The sequence below is a fragment of the Ambystoma mexicanum genome, chromosome 6q (assembly GCF_040938575.1).
Source record: "Ambystoma mexicanum isolate Mex_15411 chromosome 6q, UKY_AmexF1_1, whole genome shotgun sequence".
Classification (NCBI taxonomy): domain Eukaryota; kingdom Metazoa; phylum Chordata; class Amphibia; order Caudata; family Ambystomatidae; genus Ambystoma; species Ambystoma mexicanum.
Genome location: NC_090937.1, coordinates 1,628,695,255 through 1,628,716,620, shown reverse-complemented (window position 1 = coordinate 1,628,716,620; position 21,366 = coordinate 1,628,695,255). Strand labels below are relative to the sequence as shown.

The 21,366-nt window shown below is 50.1% G+C and overlaps 6 non-coding genes across 6 annotated transcripts; all 6 read right to left on the bottom strand.

Moving 5' to 3' along the window:
* Positions 1–109: 109 nt before the first annotated feature.
* On the bottom strand, positions 110–181 carry TRNAG-UCC (transfer RNA glycine (anticodon UCC)). Its single transcript has one exon. It is a non-coding gene; the product is annotated as a tRNA-Gly (tRNA).
* A 6,211-nt stretch (positions 182–6,392) lies between these two features.
* Positions 6,393–6,464, bottom strand: TRNAG-UCC (transfer RNA glycine (anticodon UCC)). The gene has a single exon. It is a non-coding gene; the product is annotated as a tRNA-Gly (tRNA).
* Positions 6,465–8,906: 2,442 nt separating this feature from the next.
* TRNAG-UCC (transfer RNA glycine (anticodon UCC)) lies at positions 8,907–8,978 on the bottom strand. Its single transcript has one exon. It is a non-coding gene; the product is annotated as a tRNA-Gly (tRNA).
* Positions 8,979–11,420: 2,442 nt separating this feature from the next.
* TRNAG-UCC (transfer RNA glycine (anticodon UCC)) lies at positions 11,421–11,492 on the bottom strand. Its single transcript has one exon. It is a non-coding gene; the product is annotated as a tRNA-Gly (tRNA).
* A 6,213-nt stretch (positions 11,493–17,705) lies between these two features.
* Positions 17,706–17,777, bottom strand: TRNAG-UCC (transfer RNA glycine (anticodon UCC)). The gene has a single exon. It is a non-coding gene; the product is annotated as a tRNA-Gly (tRNA).
* A 1,185-nt stretch (positions 17,778–18,962) lies between these two features.
* TRNAG-UCC (transfer RNA glycine (anticodon UCC)) lies at positions 18,963–19,034 on the bottom strand. The gene has a single exon. It is a non-coding gene; the product is annotated as a tRNA-Gly (tRNA).
* Between the last annotated feature and the right edge of the window lie 2,332 nt (positions 19,035–21,366).

The window sequence follows — 21,366 nt, the reverse complement described above, 5'->3', positions numbered from 1 at the left end:
GAACCTTTCCTGGATGGGGTTTTGATTTTCACGAAAAGTGTGTCAGCTTTGCTTTCAGCATGAGTCTGATTTCCAAAAAATGCATTTTGAACAATTTAAAGATTTGATCTGCGTTGGCCGGGAATCGAACCCGGGTCAACTGCTTGGAAGGCAGCTATGCTCACCACTATACCACCAACGCCTGCCTATCTGGGCTATCTGATGGAGCGGCCCTTAGAAATAAGAATAAGTCATTGGCTGGGAATGAAAAAAGCTTGCGTTTGACGCAGAAGCAGTTCGCATCATGAGGTCTTGCCGGTCAGCCCAACATTTCCCCGGGACCCCTTAAAAAAGGAGCTTGGTTTTAAGTTTGGTTTGATTGAACAGTACATTTTGTTGGCTGGGCTGGGACCCTCTCCTATTTAGCGCAAGAGTGGAACGAGGCAGCAAGTTCAAGGAATGACATTGCATCCAGGCACTTACAGCTCTTTGTGCCCTAATGCCATGACACAAAAACATAATTTGAAAAAAGTTAGCAGAGGATGGTTTCGATCCATCGACCTCTGGGTTATGGGCCCAGCACGCTTCCGCTGCGCCACTCTGCTGGTTGGAGAACAAGAGCTTTTCTGGGCTTTTACAGCCTACAAACCGACAACCCTAGACCCAGTTTCGAGTGAAGCGGGCAGTAGGCCTTACAAAGCCAAACAACCTGCAACCACGCACTCCCATCCCATGGCCTTTTGCAGACAGGCCTCATTTCTCTAGCTCACACCCTAACTGCCAACACCCCTTCCCCTTCTCTCTCTGTCTCTCTCTCTCTGTCTCTCTCTCTCATTCTCTCTCTCTCGCAAATAGATACTTTACTTCCCAGGTGCAACAAAACAAGCCTTCTCGAGCTGGCAGATATGGGAAGGAAGGAAGGAAGGGCCAGTTTGGAAACTCAACTCAATTACCATAAATCCCCTGCTAAGGGTTATGGGAGGGAGGAATGAAGGAACTTTGCTTCAGGGAAAGGGCTGCTGCTGCTTCAGCATGTGAGGAGCGCAGCCACACGTTTCACCTTCTTCAGTATGTTGGTTTACAGGATGAGAGAGATCCTGAAACCTCACTCTAATAGGCTGAGGTGCTGTGCTCGGTGGCCTGCTGGGACCAAGGCCCGTCAGGGCAAGGCGAATAGGCCTTTGTCAGGCCTTCGTCAGGGCTTTGTCGGGGAGGGGCCAGGAGCCCTGCTCGCTTCAATCCCCTCACCGATAGACAGTTGCAGAAACTAGGATGCAAGAACCTTTCCTGGATGGGGTTTTGATTTTCACGAAAAGTGTGTCAGCTTTGCTTTCAGCATGAGTCTGATTTCCAAAAAATGCATTTTGAACAATTTAAAGATTTGATCTGCGTTGGCAGGGAATCGAACCCGGGTCAACTGCTTGGAAGGCAGCTATGCTCACCACTATACCACCAACGCCTGCCTGTCTGGGCTATCTGATGGAGCGGCCCTTAGAAATAAGAATAAGTCATTGGCTGGGAATGAAAAAAGCTTGCGTTTGACGCAGAAGCAGTTCGCATCATGAGGTCTTGCCGGTCAGCCCAACATTTCCCCGGGACCCCTTAAAAAAGGAGCTTGGTTTTAAGTTTGGTTTGATTGAACAGTACATTTTGTTGGCTGGGCTGGGACCCTCTCCTCTTTAGCGCAAGAGTGGAACGAGGCAGCAAGTTCAAGGAATGACATTGCATCCAGGCACTTACAGCTCTTTGTGCCCTAATGCCATGACACAAAAACATAATTTGAAAAAAGTTAGCAGAGGATGGTTTCGATCCATCGACCTCTGGGTTATGGGCCCAGCACGCTTCCGCTGCGCCACTCTGCTGGTTGGAGAACAAGAGCTTTTCTGGGCTTTTACAGCCTACAAACCGACAACCCTAGACCCAGTTTCGAGTGAAGCGGGCAGTAGGCCTTACAAAGCCAAACAACCTGCAACCACGCACTCCCATCCCATGGCCTTTTGCAGACAGGCCTCATTTCTCTAGCTCACACCCTAACTGCCAACACCCCTTCCCCTTCTCTCTCTGTCTCTCTCTCTCTGTCTCTCTCTCTCATTCTCTCTCTCTCGCAAATAGATACTTTACTTCCCAGGTGCAACAAAACAAGCCTTCTCGAGCTGGCAGATATGGGAAGGAAGGAAGGAAGGGCCAGTTTGGAAACTCAACTCAATTACCATAAATCCCCTGCTAAGGGTTATGGGAGGGAGGAATGAAGGAACTTTGCTTCAGGGAAAGGGCTGCTGCTGCTTCAGCATGTGAGGAGCGCAGCCACACGTTTCACCTTCTTCAGTATGTTGGTTTACAGGATGAGAGAGATCCTGAAACCTCACTCTAATAGGCTGAGGTGCTGTGCTCGGTGGCCTGCTGGGACCAAGGCCCGTCAGGGCAAGGCGAATAGGCCTTTGTCAGGCCTTCGTCAGGGCTTTGTCGCGGAGGGGCCAGGAGCCCTGCTCGCTTCAATCCCCTCACCGATAGACAGTTGCAGAAACTAGGATGCAAGAACCTTTCCTGGATGGGGTTTTGATTTTCACGAAAAGTGTGTCAGCTTTGCTTTCAGCATGAGTCTGATTTCCAAAAAATGCATTTTGAACAATTTAAAGATTTGATCTGCGTTGGCCGGGAATAGAACCCGGGTCAACTGCTTGGAAGGCAGCTATGCTCACCACTATACCACCAACGCCTGCCTGTCTGGGCTATCTGATGGAGCGGCCCTTAGAAATAAGAATAAGTCATTGGCTGGGAATGAAAAAAGCTTGCGTTTGACGCAGAAGCAGTTCGCATCATGAGGTCTTGCCGGTCAGCCCAACATTTCCCCGGGACCCCTTAAAAAAGGAGCTTGGTTTTAAGTTTGGTTTGATTGAACAGTACATTTTGTTGGCTGGGCTGGGACCCTCTCCTATTTAGCGCAAGAGTGGAACGAGGCAGCAAGTTCAAGGAATGACATTGCATCCAGGCACTTACAGCTCTTTGTGCCCTAATGCCATGACACAAAAACATAATTTGAAAAAAGTTAGCAGAGGATGGTTTCGATCCATCGACCTCTGGGTTATGGGCCCAGCACGCTTCCGCTGCGCCACTCTGCTGGTTGGAGAACAAGAGCTTTTCTGGGCTTTTACAGCCTACAAACCGACAACCCTAGACCCAGTTTCGAGTGAAGCGGGCAGTAGGCCTTACAAAGCCAAACAACCTGCAACCACGCACTCCCATCCCATGGCCTTTTGCAGACAGGCCTCATTTCTCTAGCTCACACCCTAACTGCCAACACCCCTTCCCCTTCTCTCTCTGTCTCTCTCTCTCTGTCTCTCTCTCTCATTCTCTCTCTCTCGCAAATAGATACTTTACTTCCCAGGTGCAACAAAACAAGCCTTCTCGAGCTGGCAGATATGGGAAGGAAGGAAGGAAGGGCCAGTTTGGAAACTCAACTCAATTACCATAAATCCCCTGCTAAGGGTTATGGGAGGGAGGAATGAAGGAACTTTGCTTCAGGGAAAGGGCTGCTGCTGCTTCAGCATGTGAGGAGCGCAGCCACACGTTTCACCTTCTTCAGTATGTTGGTTTACAGGATGAGAGAGATCCTGAAACCTCACTCTAATAGGCTGAGGTGCTGTGCTCGGTGGCCTGCTGGGACCAAGGCCCGTCAGGGCAAGGCGAATAGGCCTTTGTCAGGCCTTCGTCAGGGCTTTGTCAGGGAGGGGCCAGGAGCCCTGCTCGCTTCAATCCCCTCACCGATAGACAGTTGCAGAAACTAGGATGCAAGAACCTTTCCTGGATGGGGTTTTGATTTTCACGAAAAGTGTGTCAGCTTTGCTTTCAGCATGAGTCTGATTTCCAAAAAATGCATTTTGAACAATTTAAAGATTTGATCTGCGTGCCGGGAATCGAACCCGGGTCAACTGCTTGGAAGGCAGCTATGCTCACCACTATACCACCAACGCCTGCCTGTCTGGGCTATCTGATGGAGCGGCCCTTAGAAATAAGAATAAGTCATTGGCTGGGAATGAAAAAAGCTTGCGTTTGACGCAGAAGCAGTTCGCATCATGAGGTCTTGCCGGTCAGCCCAACATTTCCCCGGGACCCCTTAAAAAAGGAGCTTGGTTTTAAGTTTGGTTTGATTGAACAGTACATTTTGTTGGCTGGGCTGGGACCCTCTCCTATTTAGCGCAAGAGTGGAACGAGGCAGCAAGTTCAAGGAATGACATTGCATCCAGGCACTTACAGCTCTTTGTGCCCTAATGCCATGACACAAAAACATAATTTGAAAAAAGTTAGCAGAGGATGGTTTCGATCCATCGACCTCTGGGTTATGGGCCCAGCACGCTTCCGCTGCGCCACTCTGCTGGTTGGAGAACAAGAGCTTTTCTGGGCTTTTACAGCCTACAAACCGACAACCCTAGACCCAGTTTCGAGTGAAGCGGGCAGTAGGCCTTACAAAGCCAAACAACCTGCAACCACGCACTCCCATCCCATGGCCTTTTGCAGACAGGCCTCATTTCTCTAGCTCACACCCTAACTGCCAACACCCCTTCCCCTTCTCTCTCTGTCTCTCTCTCTCTGTCTCTCTCTCTCATTCTCTCTCTCTCGCAAATAGATACTTTACTTCCCAGGTGCAACAAAACAAGCCTTCTCGAGCTGGCAGATATGGGAAGGAAGGAAGGAAGGGCCAGTTTGGAAACTCAACTCAATTACCATAAATCCCCTGCTAAGGGTTATGGGAGGGAGGAATGAAGGAACTTTGCTTCAGGGAAAGGGCTGCTGCTGCTTCAGCATGTGAGGAGCGCAGCCACACGTTTCACCTTCTTCAGTATGTTGGTTTACAGGATGAGAGAGATCCTGAAACCTCACTCTAATAGGCTGAGGTGCTGTGCTCGGTGGCCTGCTGGGACCAAGGCCCGTCAGGGCAAGGCGAATAGGCCTTTGTCAGGCCTTCGTCAGGGCTTTGTCGGGGAGGGGCCAGGAGCCCTGCTCGCTTCAATCCCCTCACCGATAGACAGTTGCAGAAACTAGGATGCAAGAACCTTTCCTGGATGGGGTTTTGATTTTCACGAAAAGTGTGTCAGCTTTGCTTTCAGCATGAGTCTGATTTCCAAAAAATGCATTTTGAACAATTTAAAGATTTGATCTGCGTTGGCCGGGAATCGAACCAGGGTCAACTGCTTGGAAGGCAGCTATGCTCACCACTATACCACCAACGCCTGCCTGTCTGGGCTATCTGATGGAGCGGCCCTTAGAAATAAGAATAAGTCATTGGCTGGGAATGAAAAAAGCTTGCGTTTGACGCAGAAGCAGTTCGCATCATGAGGTCTTGCCGGTCAGCCCAACATTTCCCCGGGACCCCTTAAAAAAGGAGCTTGGTTTTAAGTTTGGTTTGATTGAACAGTACATTTTGTTGGCTGGGCTGGGACCCTCTCCTATTTAGCGCAAGAGTGGAACGAGGCAGCAAGTTCAAGGAATGACATTGCATCCAGGCACTTACAGCTCTTTGTGCCCTAATGCCATGACACAAAAACATAATTTGAAAAAAGTTAGCAGAGGATGGTTTCGATCCATCGACCTCTGAGTTATGGGCCCAGCACGCTTCCGCTGCGCCACTCTGCTGGTTGGAGAACAAGAGCTTTTCTGGGCTTTTACAGCCTACAAACCGACAACCCTAGACCCAGTTTCGAGTGAAGCGGGCAGTAGGCCTTACAAAGCCAAACAACCTGCAACCACGCACTCCCATCCCATGGCCTTTTGCAGACAGGCCTCATTTCTCTAGCTCACACCCTAACTGCCAACACCCCTTCCCCTTCTCTCTCTGTCTCTCTCTCTCTGTCTCTCTCTCTCATTCTCTCTCTCTCGCAAATAGATACTTTACTTCCCAGGTGCAACAAAACAAGCCTTCTCGAGCTGGCAGATATGGGAAGGAAGGAAGGAAGGGCCAGTTTGGAAACTCAACTCAATTACCATAAATCCCCTGCTAAGGGTTATGGGAGGGAGGAATGAAGGAACTTTGCTTCAGGGAAAGGGCTGCTGCTGCTTCAGCATGTGAGGAGCGCAGCCACACGTTTCACCTTCTTCAGTATGTTGGTTTACAGGATGAGAGAGATCCTGAAACCTCACTCTAATAGGCTGAGGTGCTGTGCTCGGTGGCCTGCTGGGACCAAGGCCCGTCAGGGCAAGGCGAATAGGCCTTTGTCAGGCCTTCGTCAGGGCTTTGTCGGGGAGGGGCCAGGAGCCCTGCTCGCTTCAATCCCCTCACCGATAGACAGTTGCAGAAACTAGGATGCAAGAACCTTTCCTGGATGGGGTTTTGATTTTCACGAAAAGTGTGTCAGCTTTGCTTTCAGCATGAGTCTGATTTCCAAAAAATGCATTTTGAACAATTTAAAGATTTGATCTGCGTTGGCCGGGAATCGAACCCGGGTCAACTGCTTGGAAGGCAGCTATGCTCACCACTATACCACCAACGCCTGCCTGTCTGGGCTATCTGATGGAGCGGCCCTTAGAAATAAGAATAAGTCATTGGCTGGGAATGAAAAAAGCTTGCGTTTGACGCAGAAGCAGTTCGCATCATGAGGTCTTGCCGGTCAGCCCAACATTTCCCCGGGACCCCTTAAAAAAGGAGCTTGGTTTTAAGTTTGGTTTGATTGAACAGTACATTTTGTTGGCTGGGCTGGGACCCTCTCCTATTTAGCGCAAGAGTGGAACGAGGCAGCAAGTTCAAGGAATGACATTGCATCCAGGCACTTACAGCTCTTTGTGCCCTAATGCCATGACACAAAAACATAATTTGAAAAAAGTTAGCAGAGGATGGTTTCGATCCATCGACCTCTGGGTTATGGGCCCAGCACGCTTCCGCTGCGCCACTCTGCTGGTTGGAGAACAAGAGCTTTTCTGGGCTTTTACAGCCTACAAACCGACAACCCTAGACCCAGTTTCGAGTGAAGCGGGCAGTAGGCCTTACAAAGCCAAACAACCTGCAACCACGCACTCCCATCCCATGGCCTTTTGCAGACAGGCCTCATTTCTCTAGCTCACACCCTAACTGCCAACACCCCTTCCCCTTCTCTCTCTGTCTCTCTCTCTCTGTCTCTCTCTCTCATTCTCTCTCTCTCGCAAATAGATACTTTACTTCCCAGGTGCAACAAAACAAGCCTTCTCGAGCTGGCAGATATGGGAAGGAAGGAAGGAAGGGCCAGTTTGGAAACTCAACTCAATTACCATAAATCCCCTGCTAAGGGTTATGGGAGGGAGGAATGAAGGAACTTTGCTTCAGGGAAAGGGCTGCTGCTGCTTCAGCATGTGAGGAGCGCAGCCACACGTTTCACCTTCTTCAGTATGTTGGTTTACAGGATGAGAGAGATCCTGAAACCTCACTCTAATAGGCTGAGGTGCTGTGCTCGGTGGCCTGCTGGGACCAAGGCCCGTTAGGGCAGGGCGAATAGGCCTTTGTCAGGCCTTCGTCAGGGCTTTGTCGGGGAGGGGCCAGGAGCCCTGCTCGCTTCAATCCCCTCACCGATAGACAGTTGCAGAAACTAGGATGCAAGAACCTTTCCTGGATGGGGTTTTGATTTTCACGAAAAGTGTGTCAGCTTTGCTTTCAGCATGAGTCTGATTTCCAAAAAATGCATTTTGAACAATTTAAAGATTTGATCTGCGGTGGCCGGGAATCGAACCCGGGTCAACTGCTTGGAAGGCAGCTATGCTCACCACTATACCACCAACGCCTGCCTGTCTGGGCTATCTGATGGAGCGGCCCTTAGAAATAAGAATAAGTCATTGGCTGGGAATGAAAAAAGCTTGCGTTTGACGCAGAAGCAGTTCGCATCATGAGGTCTTGCCGGTCAGCCCAACATTTCCCCGGGACCCCTTAAAAAAGGAGCTTGGTTTTAAGTTTGGTTTGATTGAACAGTACATTTTGTTGGCTGGGCTGGGACCCTCTCCTATTTAGCGCAAGAGTGGAACGAGGCAGCAAGTTCAAGGAATGACATTGCATCCAGGCACTTACAGCTCTTTGTGCCCTAATGCCATGACACAAAAACATAATTTGAAAAAAGTTAGCAGAGGATGGTTTCGATCCATCGACCTCTGGGTTATGGGCCCAGCACGCTTCCGCTGCGCCACTCTGCTGGTTGGAGAACAAGAGCTTTTCTGGGCTTTTACAGCCTACAAACCGACAACCCTAGACCCAGTTTCGAGTGAAGCGGGCAGTAGGCCTTACAAAGCCAAACAACCTGCAACCACGCACTCCCATCCCATGGCCTTTTGCAGACAGGCCTCATTTCTCTAGCTCACACCCTAACTGCCAACACCCCTTCCCCTTCTCTCTCTGTCTCTCTCTCTCTGTCTCTCTCTCTCATTCTCTCTCTCTCGCAAATAGATACTTTACTTCCCAGGTGCAACAAAACAAGCCTTCTCGAGCTGGCAGATATGGGAAGGAAGGAAGGAAGGGCCAGTTTGGAAACTCAACTCAATTACCATAAATCCCCTGCTAAGGGTTATGGGAGGGAGGAATGAAGGAACTTTGCTTCAGGGAAAGGGCTGCTGCTGCTTCAGCATGTGAGGAGCGCAGCCACACGTTTCACCTTCTTCAGTATGTTGGTTTACAGGATGAGAGAGATCCTGAAACCTCACTCTAATAGGCTGAGGTGCTGTGCTCGGTGGCCTGCTGGGACCAAGGCCCGTCAGGGCAAGGCGAATAGGCCTTTGTCAGGCCTTCGTCAGGGCTTTGTCGGGGAGGGGCCAGGAGCCCTGCTCGCTTCAATCCCCTCACCGATAGACAGTTGCAGAAACTAGGATGCAAGAACCTTTCCTGGATGGGGTTTTGATTTTCACGAAAAGTGTGTCAGCTTTGCTTTCAGCATGAGTCTGATTTACAAAAAATGCATTTTGAACAATTTAAAGATTTGATCTGCGTTGGCCGGGAATCGAACCCGGGTCAACTGCTTGGAAGGCAGCTATGCTCACCACTATACCACCAACGCCTGCCTGTCTGGGCTATCTGATGGAGCGGCCCTTAGAAATAAGAATAAGTCATTGGCTGGGAATGAAAAAAGCTTGCGTTTGACGCAGAAGCAGTTCGCATCATGAGGTCTTGCCGGTCAGCCCAACATTTCCCCGGGACCCCTTAAAAAAGGAGCTTGGTTTTAAGTTTGGTTTGATTGAACAGTACATTTTGTTGGCTGGGCTGGGACCCTCTCCTATTTAGCGCAAGAGTGGAACGAGGCAGCAAGTTCAAGGAATGACATTGCATCCAGGCACTTACAGCTCTTTGTGCCCTAATGCCATGACACAAAAACATAATTTGAAAAAAGTTAGCAGAGGATGGTTTCGATCCATCGACCTCTGGGTTATGGGCCCAGCACGCTTCCGCTGCGCCACTCTGCTGGTTGGAGAACAAGAGCTTTTCTGGGCTTTTACAGCCTACAAACCGACAACCCTAGACCCAGTTTCGAGTGAAGCGGGCAGTAGGCCTTACAAAGCCAAACAACCTGCAACCACGCACTCCCATCCCATGGCCTTTTGCAGACAGGCCTCATTTCTCTAGCTCACACCCTAACTGCCAACACCCCTTCCCCTTCTCTCTCTGTCTCTCTCTCTCTGTCTCTCTCTCTCATTCTCTCTCTCTCGCAAATAGATACTTTACTTCCCAGGTGCAACAAAACAAGCCTTCTCGAGCTGGCAGATATGGGAAGGAAGGAAGGAAGGGCCAGTTTGGAAACTCAACTCAATTACCATAAATCCCCTGCTAAGGGTTATGGGAGGGAGGAATGAAGGAACTTTGCTTCAGGGAAAGGGCTGCTGCTGCTTCAGCATGTGAGGAGCGCAGCCACACGTTTCACCTTCTTCAGTATGTTGGTTTACAGGATGAGAGAGATCCTGAAACCTCACTCTAATAGGCTGAGGTGCTGTGCTCGGTGGCCTGCTGGGACCAAGGCCCGTCAGGGCAAGGCGAATAGGCCTTTGTCAGGCCTTCGTCAGGGCTTTGTCGGGGAGGGGCCAGGAGCCCTGCTCGCTTCAATCCCCTCACCGATAGACAGTTGCAGAAACTAGGATGCAAGAACCTTTCCTGGATGGGGTTTTGATTTTCACGAAAAGTGTGTCAGCTTTGCTTTCAGCATGAGTCTGATTTCCAAAAAATGCATTTTGAACAATTTAAAGATTTGATCTGCGTTGGCCGGGAATAGAACCCCGGTCAACTGCTTGGAAGGCAGCTATGCTCACCACTATACCACCAACGCCTGCCTGTCTGGGCTATCTGATGGAGCGGCCCTTAGAAATAAGAATAAGTCATTGGCTGGGAATGAAAAAAGCTTGCGTTTGACGCAGAAGCAGTTCGCATCATGAGGTCTTGCCGGTCAGCCCAACATTTCCCCGGGACCCCTTAAAAAAGGAGCTTGGTTTTAAGTTTGGTTTGATTGAACAGTACATTTTGTTGGCTGGGCTGGGACCCTCTCCTATTTAGCGCAAGAGTGGAACGAGGCAGCAAGTTCAAGGAATGACATTGCATCCAGGCACTTACAGCTCTTTGTGCCCTAATGCCATGACACAAAAACATAATTTGAAAAAAGTTAGCAGAGGATGGTTTCGATCCATCGACCTCTGGGTTATGGGCCCAGCACGCTTCCGCTGCACCACTCTGCTGGTTGGAGAACAAGAGCTTTTCTGGGCTTTTACAGCCTACAAACCGACAACCCTAGACCCAGTTTCGAGTGAAGCGGGCAGTAGGCCTTACAAAGCCAAACAACCTGCAACCACGCACTCCCATCCCATGGCCTTTTGCAGACAGGCCTCATTTCTCTAGCTCACACCCTAACTGCCAACACCCCTTCCCCTTCTCTCTCTGTCTCTCTCTCTCTGTCTCTCTCTCTCATTCTCTCTCTCTCGCAAATAGATACTTTACTTCCCAGGTGCAACAAAACAAGCCTTCTCGAGCTGGCAGATATGGGAAGGAAGGAAGGAAGGGCCAGTTTGGAAACTCAACTCAATTACCATAAATCCCCTGCTAAGGGTTATGGGAGGGAGGAATGAAGGAACTTTGCTTCAGGGAAAGGGCTGCTGCTGCTTCAGCATGTGAGGAGCGCAGCCACACGTTTCACCTTCTTCAGTATGTTGGTTTACAGGATGAGAGAGATCCTGAAACCTCACTCTAATAGGCTGAGGTGCTGTGCTCGGTGGCCTGCTGGGACCAAGGCCCGTCAGGGCAAGGCGAATAGGCCTTTGTCAGGCCTTCGTCAGGGCTTTGTCGGGGAGGGGCCAGGAGCCCTGCTCGCTTCAATCCCCTCACCGATAGACAGTTGCAGAAACTAGGATGCAAGAACCTTTCCTGGATGGGGTTTTGATTTTCACGAAAAGTGTGTCAGCTTTGCTTTCAGCATGAGTCTGATTTCCAAAAAATGCATTTTGAACAATTTAAAGATTTGATCTGCGTTGGCCGGGAATCGAACCCGGGTCAACTGCTTGGAAGGCAGCTATGCTCACCACTATACCACCAACGCCTGCCTGTCTGGGCTATCTGATGGAGCGGCCCTTAGAAATAAGAATAAGTCATTGGCTGGGAATGAAAAAAGCTTGCGTTTGACGCAGAAGCAGTTCGCATCATGAGGTCTTGCCGGTCAGCCCAACATTTCCCCGGGACCCCTTAAAAAAGGAGCTTGGTTTTAAGTTTGGTTTGATTGAACAGTACATTTTGTTGGCTGGGCTGGGACCCTCTCCTATTTAGCGCAAGAGTGGAACGAGGCAGCAAGTTCAAGGAATGACATTGCATCCAGGCACTTACAGCTCTTTGTGCCCTAATGCCATGACACAAAAACATAATTTGAAAAAAGTTAGCAGAGGATGGTTTCGATCCATCGACCTCTGGGTTATGGGCCCAGCACGCTTCCGCTGCGCCACTCTGCTGGTTGGAGAACAAGAGCTTTTCTGGGCTTTTACAGCCTACAAACCGACAACCCTAGACCCAGTTTCGAGTGAAGCGGGCAGTAGGCCTTACAAAGCCAAACAACCTGCAACCACGCACTCCCATCCCATGGCCTTTTGCAGACAGGCCTCATTTCTCTAGCTCACACCCTAACTGCCAACACCCCTTCCCCTTCTCTCTCTGTCTCTCTCTCTCTGTCTCTCTCTCTCATTCTCTCTCTCTCGCAAATAGATACTTTACTTCCCAGGTGCAACAAAACAAGCCTTCTCGAGCTGGCAGATATGGGAAGGAAGGAAGGAAGGGCCAGTTTGGAAACTCAACTCAATTACCATAAATCCCCTGCTAAGGGTTATGGGAGGGAGGAATGAAGGAACTTTGCTTCAGGGAAAGGGCTGCTGCTGCTTCAGCATGTGAGGAGCGCAGCCACACGTTTCACCTTCTTCAGTATGTTGGTTTACAGGATGAGAGAGATCCTGAAACCTCACTCTAATAGGCTGAGGTGCTGTGCTCGGTGGCCTGCTGGGACCAAGGCCCGTCAGGGCAAGGCGAATAGGCCTTTGTCAGGCCTTCGTCAGGGCTTTGTCGGGGAGGGGCCAGGAGCCCTGCTCGCTTCAATCCCCTCACCGATAGACAGTTGCAGAAACTAGGATGCAAGAACCTTTCCTGGATGGGGTTTTGATTTTCACGAAAAGTGTGTCAGCTTTGCTTTCAGCATGAGTCTGATTTCCAAAAAATGCATTTTGAACAATTTAAAGATTTGATCTGCGCTGGCCGGGAATAGAACCCGGGTCAACTGCTTGGAAGGTAGCTATGCTCACCACTATACCACCAACGCCTGCCTGTCTGGGCTATCTGATGGAGCGGCCCTTAGAAATAAGAATAAGTCATTGGCTGGGAATGAAAAAAGCTTGCGTTTGACGCAGAAGCAGTTCGCATCATGAGGTCTTGCCGGTCAGCCCAACATTTCCCCGGGACCCCTTAAAAAAGGAGCTTGGTTTTAAGTTTGGTTTGATTGAACAGTACATTTTGTTGGCTGGGCTGGGACCCTCTCCTATTTAGCGCAAGAGTGGAACGAGGCAGCAAGTTCAAGGAATGACATTGCATCCAGGCACTTACAGCTCTTTGTGCCCTAATGCCATGACACAAAAACATAATTTGAAAAAAGTTAGCAGAGGATGGTTTCGATCCATCGACCTCTGGGTTATGGGCCCAGCACGCTTCCGCTGCGCCACTCTGCTGGTTGGAGAACAAGAGCTTTTCTGGGCTTTTACAGCCTACAAACCGACAACCCTAGACCCAGTTTCGAGTGAAGCGGGCAGTAGGCCTTACAAAGCCAAACAACCTGCAACCACGCACTCCCATCCCATGGCCTTTTGCAGACAGGCCTCATTTCTCTAGCTCACACCCTAACTGCCAACACCCCTTCCCCTTCTCTCTCTGTCTCTCTCTCTCTGTCTCTCTCTCTCATTCTCTCTCTCTCGCAAATAGATACTTTACTTCCCAGGTGCAACAAAACAAGCCTTCTCGAGCTGGCAGATATGGGAAGGAAGGAAGGAAGGGCCAGTTTGGAAACTCAACTCAATTACCATAAATCCCCTGCTAAGGGTTATGGGAGGGAGGAATGAAGGAACTTTGCTTCAGGGAAAGGGCTGCTGCTGCTTCAGCATGTGAGGAGCGCAGCCACACGTTTCACCTTCTTCAGTATGTTGGTTTACAGGATGAGAGAGATCCTGAAACCTCACTCTAATAGGCTGAGGTGCTGTGCTCGGTGGCCTGCTGGGACCAAGGCCCGTCAGGGCAAGGCGAATAGGCCTTTGTCAGGCCTTCGTCAGGGCTTTGTCGGGGAGGGGCCAGGAGCCCTGCTCGCTTCAATCCCCTCACCGATAGACAGTTGCAGAAACTAGGATGCAAGAACCTTTCCTGGATGGGGTTTTGATTTTCACGAAAAGTGTGTCAGCTTTGCTTTCAGCATGAGTCTGATTTCCAAAAAATGCATTTTGAACAATTTAAAGATTTGATCTGCGTTGGCCGGGAATAGAACCCGGGTCAACTGCTTGGAAGGCAGCTATGCTCACCACTATACCACCAACGCCTGCCTGTCTGGGCTATCTGATGGAGCGGCCCTTAGAAATAAGAATAAGTCATTGGCTGGGAATGAAAAAAGCTTGCGTTTGACGCAGAAGCAGTTCGCATCATGAGGTCTTGCCGGTCAGCCCAACATTTCCCCGGGACCCCTTAAAAAAGGAGCTTGGTTTTAAGTTTGGTTTGATTGAACAGTACATTTTGTTGGCTGGGCTGGGACCCTCTCCTATTTAGCGCAAGAGTGGAACGAGGCAGCAAGTTCAAGGAATGACATTGCATCCAGGCACTTACAGCTCTTTGTGCCCTAATGCCATGACACAAAAACATAATTTGAAAAAAGTTAGCAGAGGATGGTTTCGATCCATCGACCTCTGGGTTATGGGCCCAGCACGCTTCCGCTGCGCCACTCTGCTGGTTGGAGAACAAGAGCTTTTCTGGGCTTTTACAGCCTACAAACCGACAACCCTAGACCCAGTTTCGAGTGAAGCGGGCAGTAGGCCTTACAAAGCCAAACAACCTGCAACCACGCACTCCCATCCCATGGCCTTTTGCAGACAGGCCTCATTTCTCTAGCTCACACCCTAACTGCCAACACCCCTTCCCCTTCTCTCTCTGTCTCTCTCTCTCTGTCTCTCTCTCTCATTCTCTCTCTCTCGCAAATAGATACTTTACTTCCCAGGTGCAACAAAACAAGCCTTCTCGAGCTGGCAGATATGGGAAGGAAGGAAGGAAGGGCCAGTTTGGAAACTCAACTCAATTACCATAAATCCCCTGCTAAGGGTTATGGGAGGGAGGAATGAAGGAACTTTGCTTCAGGGAAAGGGCTGCTGCTGCTTCAGCATGTGAGGAGCGCAGCCACACGTTTCACCTTCTTCAGTATGTTGGTTTACAGGATGAGAGAGATCCTGAAACCTCACTCTAATAGGCTGAGGTGCTGTGCTCGGTGGCCTGCTGGGACCAAGGCCCGTCAGGGCAAGGCGAATAGGCCTTTGTCAGGCCTTCGTCAGGGCTTTGTCGGGGAGGGGCCAGGAGCCCTGCTCGCTTCAATCCCCTCACCGATAGACAGTTGCAGAAACTAGGATGCAAGAACCTTTCCTGGATGGGGTTTTGATTTTCACGAAAAGTGTGTCAGCTTTGCTTTCAGCATGAGTCTGATTTCCAAAAAATACATTTTGAACAATTTAAAGATTTGATCTGCGTTGGCCGGGAATAGAACCCGGGTCAACTGCTTGGAAGGCAGCTATGCTCACCACTATACCACCAACGCCTGCCTGTCTGGGCTATCTGATGGAGCGGCCCTTAGAAATAAGAATAAGTCATTGGCTGGGAATGAAAAAAGCTTGCGTTTGACGCAGAAGCAGTTCGCATCATGAGGTCTTGCCGGTCAGCCCAACATTTCCCCGGGACCCCTTAAAAAAGGAGCTTGGTTTTAAGTTTGGTTTGATTGAACAGTACATTTTGTTGGCTGGGCTGGGACCCTCTCCTATTTAGCGCAAGAGTGGAACGAGGCAGCAAGTTCAAGGAATGACATTGCATCCAGGCACTTACAGCTCTTTGTGCCCTAATGCCATGACACAAAAACATAATTTGAAAAAAGTTAGCAGAGGATGGTTTCGATCCATCGACCTCTGGGTTATGGGCCCAGCACGCTTCCGCTGCGCCACTCTGCTGGTTGGAGAACAAGAGCTTTTCTGGGCTTTTACAGCCTACAAACCGACAACCCTAGACCCAGTTTCGAGTGAAGCGGGCAGTAGGCCTTACAAAGCCAAACAACCTGCAACCACGCACTCCCATCCCATGGCCTTTTGCAGACAGGCCTCATTTCTCTAGCTCACACCCTAACTGCCAACACCCCTTCCCCTTCTCTCTCTGTCTCTCTCTCTCTGTCTCTCTCTCTCATTCTCTCTCTCTCGCAAATAGATACTTTACTTCCCAGGTGCAACAAAACAAGCCTTCTCGAGCTGGCAGATATGGGAAGGAAGGAAGGAAGGGCCAGTTTGGAAACTCAACTCAATTACCATAAATCCCCTGCTAAGGGTTATGGGAGGGAGGAATGAAGGAACTTTGCTTCAGGGAAAGGGCTGCTGCTGCTTCAGCATGTGAGGAGCGCAGCCACACGTTTCACCTTCTTCAGTATGTTGGTTTACAGGATGAGAGAGATCCTGAAACCTCACTCTAATAGGCTGAGGTGCTGTGCTCGGTGGCCTGCTGGGACCAAGGCCCGTCAGGGCAAGGCGAATAGGCCTTTGTCAGGCCTTCGTCAGGGCTTTGTCGGGGAGGGGCCAGGAGCCCTGCTCGCTTCAATCCCCTCACCGATAGACAGTTGCAGAAACTAGGATGCAAGAACCTTTCCTGGATGGGGTTTTGATTTTCACGAAAAGTGTGTCAGCTTTGCTTTCAGCATGAGTCTGATTTCCAAAAAATGCATTTTGAACAATTTAAAGATTTGATCTGCGTTGGCCGGGAATAGAACCCGGGTCAACTGCTTGGAAGGCAGCTATGCTCACCACTATACCACCAACGCCTGCCTGTCTGGGCTATCTGATGGAGCGGCCCTTAGAAATAAGAATAAGTCATTGGCTGGGAATGAAAAAAGCTTGCGTTTGACGCAGAAGCAGTTCGCATCATGAGGTCTTGCCGGTCAGCCCAACATTTCCCCGGGACCCCTTAAAAAAGGAGCTTGGTTTTAAGTTTGGTTTGATTGAACAGTACATTTTGTTGGCTGGGCTGGGACCCTCTCCTATTTAGCGCAAGAGTGGAACGAGGCAGCAAGTTCAAGGAATGACATTGCATCCAGGCACTTACAGCTCTTTGTGCCCTAATGCCATGACACAAAAACATAATTTGAAAAAAGTTAGCAGAGGATGGTTTCGATCCATCGACCTCTGGGTTATGGGCCCAGCACGCTTCCGCTGCGCCACTCTGCTGGTTGGAGAACAAGAGCTTTTCTGGGCTTTTACAGCCTACAAACCGACAACCCTAGACCCAGTTTCGAGTGAAGCGGGCAGTAGGCCTTACAAAGCCAAACAACCTGCAACCACGCACTCCCATCCCATGGCCTTTTGCAGACAGGCCTCATTTCTCTAGCTCACACCCTAACTGCCAACACCCCTTCCCCTTCTCTCTCTGTCTCTCTCTCTCTGTCTCTCTCTCTCATTCTCTCTCTCTCGCAAATAGATACTTTACTTCCCAGGTGCAACAAAACAAGCCTTCTCGAGCTGGCAGATATGGGAAGGAAGGAAGGAAGGGCCAGTTTGGAAACTCAACTCTATTACCATAAATCCCCTGCTAAGGGTTATGAGAGGGAGGAATGAAGGAACTTTGCTTCAGGGAAAGGGCTGCTGCTGCTTCAGCATGTGAGGAGCGCAGCCACACGTTTCACCTTCTTCAGTATGTTGGTTTACAGGATGAGAGAGATCCTGAAACCTCACTCTAATAGGCTGAGGTGCTGTGCTCGGTGGCCTGCTGGGACCAAGGCCCGTCAGGGCAAGGCGAATAGGCCTTTGTCAGGCCTTCGTCAGGGCTTTGTCGGGGAGGGGCCAGGAGCCCTGCTCGCTTCAATCCCCTCACCGATAGACAGTTGCAGAAACTAGGATGCAAGAACCTTTCCTGGATGGGGTTTTGATTTTCACGAAAAGTGTGTCAGCTTTGCTTTCAGCATGAGTCTGATTTCCAAAAAATGCATTTTGAACAATTTAAAGATTTGATCTGCGTTGGCCGGGAATCGAACCCGGGTCAACTGCTTGGAAGGCAGCTATGCTCACCACTATACCACCAACGCCTGCCTGTCTGGGCTATCTGATGGAGCGGCCCTTAGAAATAAGAATAAGTCATTGGCTGGGAATGAAAAAAGCTTGCGTTTGACGCAGAAGCAGTTCGCATCATGAGGTCTTGCCGGTCAGCCCAACATTTCCCCGGGACCCCTTAAAAAAGGAGCTTGGTTTTAAGTTTGGTTTGATTGAACAGTACATTTTGTTGGCTGGGCTGGGACCCTCTCCTATTTAGCGCAAGAGTGGAACGAGGCAGCAAGTTCAAGGAATGACATTGCATCCAGGCACTTACAGCTCTTTGTGCCCTAATGCCATGACACAAAAACATAATTTGAAAAAAGTTAGCAGAGGATGGTTTCGATCCATCGACCTCTGGGTTATGGGCCCAGCACGCTTCCGCTGCGCCACTCTGCTGGTTGGAGAACAAGAGCTTTTCTGGGCTTTTACAGCCTACAAACCGACAACCCTAGACCCAGTTTCGAGTGAAGCGGGCAGTAGGCCTTACAAAGCCAAACAACCTGCAACCACGCACTCCCATCCCATGGCCTTTTGCAGACAGGCCTCATTTCTCTAGCTCACACCCTAACTGCCAACACCCCTTCCCCTTCTCTCTCTGTCTCTCTCTCTCTGTCTCTCTCTCTCATTCTCTCTCTCTCGCAAATAGATACTTTACTTCCCAGGTGCAACAAAACAAGCCTTCTCGAGCTGGCAGATATGGGAAGGAAGGAAGGAAGGGCCAGTTTGGAAACTCAACTCAATTACCATAAATCCCCTGCTAAGGGTTATGGGAGGGAGGAATGAAGGAACTTTGCTTCAGGGAAAGGGCTGCTGCTGCTTCAGCATGTGAGGAGCGCAGCCACACGTTTCACCTTCTTCAGTATGTTGGTTTACAGGATGAGAGAGATCCTGAAACCTCACTCTAATAGGCTGAGGTGCTGTGCTCGGTGGCCTGCTGGGACCAAGGCCCGTCAGGGCAAGGCGAATAGGCCTTTGTCAGGCCTTCGTCAGGGCTTTGTCGGGGAGGGGCCAGGAGCCCTGCTCGCTTCAATCCCCTCACCGATAGACAGTTGCAGAAACTAGGATGCAAGAACCTTTCCTGGATGGGGTTTTGATTTTCACGAAAAGTGTGTCAGCTTTGCTTTCAGCATGAGTCTGATTTCCAAAAAATGCATTTTGAACAATTTAAAGATTTGATCTGCGTTGGCCGGGAATCGAACCCGGGTCAACTGCTTGGAAGGCAGCTATGCTCACCACTATACCACCAACGCCTGCCTATCTGGGCTATCTGATGGAGCGGCCCTTAGAAATAAGAATAAGTCATTGGCTGGGAATGAAAAAAGCTTGCGTTTGACGCAGAAGCAGTTCGCATCATGAGGTCTTGCCGGTCAGCCCAACATTTCCCCGGGACCCCTTAAAAAAGGAGCTTGGTTTTAAGTTTGGTTTGATTGAACAGTACATTTTGTTGGCTGGGCTGGGACCCTCTCCTATTTAGCGCAAGAGTGGAACGAGGCAGCAAGTTCAAGGAATGACATTGCATCCAGGCACTTACAGCTCTTTGTGCCCTAATGCCATGACACAAAAACATAATTTGAAAAAAGTTAGCAGAGGATGGTTTCGATCCATCGACCTCTGGGTTATGGGCCCAGCACGCTTCCGCTGCGCCACTCTGCTGGTTGGAGAACAAGAGCTTTTCTGGGCTTTTACAGCCTACAAACCGACAACCCTAGACCCAGTTTCGAGTGAAGCGGGCAGTAGGCCTTACAAAGCCAAACAACCTGCAACCACGCACTCCCATCCCATGGCCTTTTGCAGACAGGCCTCATTTCTCTAGCTCACACCCTAACTGCCAACACCCCTTCCCCTTCTCTCTCTGTCTCTCTCTCTCTGTCTCTCTCTCTCATTCTCTCTCTCTCGCAAATAGATACTTTACTTCCCAGGTGCAACAAAACAAGCCTTCTCGAGCTGGCAGATATGGGAAGGAAGGAAGGAAGGGCCAGTTTGGAAACTCAACTCAATTACCATAAATCCCCTGCTAAGGGTTATGGGAGGGAGGAATGAAGGAACTTTGCTTCAGGGAAAGGGCTGCTGCTGCTTCAGCATGTGAGGAGCGCAGCCACACGTTTCACCTTCTTCAGTATGTTGGTTTACAGGATGAGAGAGATCCTGAAACCTCACTCTAATAGGCTGAGGTGCTGTGCTCGGTGGCCTGCTGGGACCAAGGCCCGTCAGGGCAAGGCGAATAGGCCTTTGTCAGGCCTTCGTCAGGGCTTTGTCGGGGAGGGGCCAGGAGCCCTGCTCGCTTCAATCCCCTCACCGATAGACAGTTGCAGAAACTAGGATGCAAGAACCTTTCCTGGATGGGGTTTTGATTTTCACGAAAAGTGTGTCAGCTTTGCTTTCAGCATGAGTCTGATTTCCAAAAAATGCATTTTGAACAATTTAAAGATTTGATCTGCGTTGGCAGGGAATCGAACCCGGGTCAACTGCTTGGAAGGCAGCTATGCTCACCACTATACCACCAACGCCTGCCTGTCTGGGCTATCTGATGGAGCGGCCCTTAGAAATAAGAATAAGTCATTGGCTGGGAATGAAAAAAGCTTGCGTTTGACGCAGAAGCAGTTCGCATCATGAGGTCTTGCCGGTCAGCCCAACATTTCCCCGGGACCCCTTAAAAAAGGAGCTTGGTTTTAAGTTTGGTTTGATTGAACAGTACATTTTGTTGGCTGGGCTGGGACCCTCTCCTCTTTAGCGCAAGAGTGGAACGAGGCAGCAAGTTCAAGGAATGACATTGCATCCAGGCACTTACAGCTCTTTGTGCCCTAATGCCATGACACAAAAACATAATTTGAAAAAAGTTAGCAGAGGATGGTTTCGATCCATCGACCTCTGGGTTATGGGCCCAGCACGCTTCCGCTGCGCCACTCTGCTGGTTGGAGAACAAGAGCTTTTCTGGGCTTTTACAGCCTACAAACCGACAACCCTAGACCCAGTTTCGAGTGAAGCGGGCAGTAGGCCTTACAAAGCCAAACAACCTGCAACCACGCACTCCCATCCCATGGCCTTTTGCAGACAGGCCTCATTTCTCTAGCTCACACCCTAACTGCCAACACCCCTTCCCCTTCTCTCTCTGTCTCTCTCTCTCTGTCTCTCTCTCTCATTCTCTCTCTCTCGCAAATAGATACTTTACTTCCCAGGTGCAACAAAACAAGCCTTCTCGAGCTGGCAGATATGGGAAGGAAGGAAGGAAGGGCCAGTTTGGAAACTCAACTCAATTACCATAAATCCCCTGCTAAGGGTTATGGGAGGGAGGAATGAAGGAACTTTGCTTCAGGGAAAGGGCTGCTGCTGCTTCAGCATGTGAGGAGCGCAGCCACACGTTTCACCTTCTTCAGTATGTTGGTTTACAGGATGAGAGAGATCCTGAAACCTCACTCTAATAGGCTGAGGTGCTGTGCTCGGTGGCCTGCTGGGACCAAGGCCCGTCAGGGCAAGGCGAATAGGCCTTTGTCAGGCCTTCGTCAGGGCTTTGTCGCGGAGGGGCCAGGAGCCCTGCTCGCTTCAATCCCCTCACCGATAGACAGTTGCAGAAACTAGGATGCA